Source organism: Poecilia latipinna, unplaced genomic scaffold, assembly GCF_001443285.1.
Source record: "Poecilia latipinna isolate Pla-1442-1.1 unplaced genomic scaffold, P_latipinna-1.0 Scaffold3210, whole genome shotgun sequence".
NCBI lineage: Eukaryota > Metazoa > Chordata > Actinopteri > Cyprinodontiformes > Poeciliidae > Poecilia > Poecilia latipinna.
This window is the reverse complement of record NW_015115826.1, coordinates 8,285-12,502: the sequence shown is the minus strand read 5'-3', so window position 1 is coordinate 12,502 and position 4,218 is coordinate 8,285.

Below are 4,218 nucleotides of genomic sequence, written 5' to 3'. Positions count from 1 at the left end.
CCAGATTAACCAGTCAGATTAAACCAGTTGGATTATCCAGTCAGATTAAACCAGTTGGATTAAACCAGTTGGATTATCCAGTCAGATTAAACCAGCCAGATTAACCAGTCAGATTAAACCAGTTGGATTATCCAGTCAGATTAAACCAGTCGTTAAAGTCGGTTAATCCAGAACTAAATGGCTGATTTGTCATTTCTCCCTGTTAATTCATCTACAAGCTGCAGTGACCTCTGCGGCGATGGAGCAGTGAGTGTGTGTGTGTGTGTGTGTGTGGATGTTTCCACGGCGACCTGCTTGTTTTATCTGCAGTCTTGAGTCAGCATGAACATGTCTGCTGGTTTCTGAAGCTGCATGCAATGCGGAGAAGTCCCTGTTGCAGCAAAACAGGCTCTGCAGTCAGTGAAGTGTGTGTGTGTGTGTGTGTGTGTGTGCGTGTGACTGAGATACAGAGCGATGTGATCAGATGTGTCTTTTTGTGCAGCCTCCACCCAGAGCTCAGCGCCTCGCTCTTCAATCTGGTAGAATCACCAGAAGAGGCTGTGAATCCAAACCCAGAGAAACCAGGAAGAAACGCCGATCCTCCGTCCTCCCTTCATCCTTCATCCTCTTCTTAGCTATGCTAACGCTAAACACATAAAAGAATTAGCGGATGCTAACGCTAACCTGCTGTCCACACAATGTGGTTTTTACTCATCTGACCTTTATTGAAGAGCTGAATGCAGAAAACCATTGTACCCTGAACACACCATCCCCTCAGTGAAGCATGGTGGTAGCAGCATAATGCAGTGGGAAGATGGGCGGAGCTTAAATCCAGGAAGGAAAGTTGTTCAAAGCTGAAGAGCTGAGTCTCAACCAGCCTGAGCACGCAGATATTATAGGTTGATGGGAGGATTCACTCTGAAGCATTCTGGGTAATTTATGCTCCACCATCAGCACCAGAATCTAAACACAAGCAGCAGGGCTGTCTGAAGTGTGGCGCAGGGGCCATTTGTGGCCCATTAAAGTAGCTTTGTGTGGCCACTCTCATTTTTATAAATTAAAATGATTCTTTGACCAACAAGTTGAGAAACTGAACAACTTTTAGACCTTTTAAATTAAAATATTACATGTTAATTTGTCTCTGCGTTAGCTAGCTGTTTGCTATAAAGTCTTGATTGCTAGCAGTGAAGACGTGAACATGCCGGTTGGTCATGTTCACGTGACAGCAAACAAAACTCCAAACATTGGAGTTTTGTTTGGACCCTTAACCAAGTGGGAACGTTCGTATCTGGACCTCAGTGGGTTTTAACTGACCCTGGAAGCCGGAGTACCCAGAGGTAACCCACACATTCACAGGGAGAACGCGCTAACATCAGTTCATCATTTGATGGGGTTTGGGAGTCGTAGTTGTCATGGTTACACGTCATAACAACTCTGAAAGTAAAACAAGTGAGAATAAAAAAAATCTTTCCAGCTGCTCAGCATCCAGAACCAGAGAGGAAAAGAATCCAAACGGCAACGGGTCAACCAGCAGCCAATCAGAGGCAGCAGCTCCAACATTCTGCCACCAGGGGGCGCCATTCTGGAGAAACGCCACAGAGACGTTGGCGGGATCTAAGATTTCATCTTGTAGGCTGGCATCACCTTTAATCCCACAACCTTTCACTCTCTGTTGACATGAAAAGCTGAACGGACGGCGGTGGCGGGCTGACGGACGGCGGTGGCGGGCGGACGGACGGCGGTGGCGGACGGTCTTCAGGTGGAAACTTAAAAGCTTCTAGCAGTTAAATCGTCTCAAATATAAACTTTCCCACGAGGTTTAACGCCTCCTTCACGGCGGCTCCGTCTCAAAGCTGCACTCCTTGACTTCTTGGCCTTGACTGATGCCAAGAAGTGTGTGTTTGTGTGTGTGAAGGATCTGGTTTAATATATGCTCAAGTGTTTGAACAACCAAAGTCAGGCGATTTGCTCCACTCATCTCTGTAAAAATTGACATTTGGAGAGTGTTGCCGTTGGAAACCGGCCTGGGAAAACTCAACTGTTTACAATCAGAGCAAAAAACAAGTTTTTGGGGAAAATAAACGTAATTCAGCATAAAGACAGTTACAGAAAACCAGAGGCTTTAGCTAAACTAATGAGAAACAATCCAGTTATAGATCTAGAGCTATAGATCTAGAGTCAGCTTCAGTTGTTCCAGCTGGAACTAGAGATCAGGTTGACCTCTGACCTGACCCTTCTGAGCCACATAAAGACGGTTCCACAGTCGGCCTTCTACCAGCAGCCGAACATTTCTAAAGCCTCAGATTAGAGAAACTTGTTGAGACGTTTAGAGACGGGACTTTAATCCTGCTGGTAGTTTATAGATTAGACTCAGATTAAAGATCTGCTGCTGCTGGATCAACCCTCAGACTGCTCTGGTTCTGGTTCTGGTTCTGCTCTGCGTCAGAACCAGACATGGAGAAGCAGCATTCAGCATCTATGCACCACAGTTCTGGAAACTGAAAAACTGCCAAAACCCTGAGATCCTTTAAATCCAGACTGAAACCAGCTGGTTATTGTTGTTTCATTGATTTAATAATCAATGAAACATTGATCAATATATTTGCTGATCATTGGTGATTTTGATAACAAAATTAAACGTCTGTTACTGGTTTATCAAACTGGTGACAGTATTTTACTTTTATGACTTTTTATTTTTGTTTTTGATTGATTGATTGATTACATACATTAACATTTTATGACACAGTAGAGCTCAGAACAGTATTGATTATTGATTATTATGCTCGTTCCATAAAGACGTTGGAGGTTCAAAACGAGCCGTGAATGAAGAGAAAAGGATCTGATTTCTGAAGGGACCAATATCAGAAACTCAGCAGGATGAATTCAGGTGAGGAATAATTGTTGTCAGAAGTTAAAACAGTTTTTTAGATTAAAAAATGTATAAAATCATTGGCTAAACAAATACAATAAGGTTTGATTATTACATAAAATACACAGGAAAGCTTCAGCTGCTGTATAAATAAAGCAGTGAAGGTAAAATATGCTTGAGGAATTGAAACATTATTTCTTGTCTTGTTTTGTTGTTTTTTGACTTTGAAAGGTTAAAACTGACAGAAAACAGGAAAATAAAAGCAGCTGAGTTGAAGTCGGATTTGCAGGTTTTCTGCTGACTTTATGTTGAAATGTCGACGCTGCCTGGATAACCTTCCTCCATTTCTCCTATTAAAGTAACTTTATTAATGACTCGTGTTCAGATGAGAGTCGGCGCCGCGGTGGAGTACCCAGAGAGCAGCGCCTGGACCTGAGCTCTTCCTGATGAAAACCAAAATATTCTACTGTGATGAATCATCTGGAGGGTTTTGGAAAGCATAAAGAAACATTTATTCTCCGTCCGTCTGTTTCCTGCCAAAGCCTCAACTTTCCATCAACCAATCAGCGGGCTCGCTGCTGCTGCAGGTCTCTGATGATGATGATGGCAGGAAACTGTCAGGTTAAAGTTGAAAACATCCAGATAAAAAAGAGCTGGATTAAAAAAACATTTTCATTAATTCATTATGTAGATTTTAATGTGTAAAAAGTCCAGAACCGGAACCTTTATGTTGTGTTTCTGGTACGGCCGTTAATCTGACGCGCAAGCAACATCCGCTAACAAGACGAAGTGGCTTCTCCCGACCAATCGGGGTTAATTTCTGCTTCTAAATGATCTGATTGGACGCCGGGACAGATTACTGTGGTGTTCAGGTTGAGAGGATTGAAAACAGTAAATATGTTTGTTATGGAGCTCATGTGTGAATTTATTCAATAATTCAGCAGAAAAAAAAGAGTTATGGAAATTAAACTAAATACATTTAGAGATAAAAGTTGATTAAATTTGACAATGGAACAAAATAAAATGTTTAAAATCAGTTAAAGTCAGAGTTTAAAATGCAATAAAGCTACAGATATAGTGGAAATAGATTTCAGGTAAAAACAAAATGATTTATTAGCTTAAGAGCATCAATAATCTGATCTGCTGAGGACAGAACAGCATAAAATCCCTGATTTAACGTCATCCAGGCTGTTTCCTGCCTCTACTTCTGTCCTGCGTCGCTCTGTCTCACATGGCGCCGGGTCGGACGGTTCTGTTCGGCCCGCTGGCTCAGAGGGAGGCTGAGCGGGACACACACACCGACACACACACACACACACACTGACATACACCGACACACACTAACACACACTGACATACACCGACACACA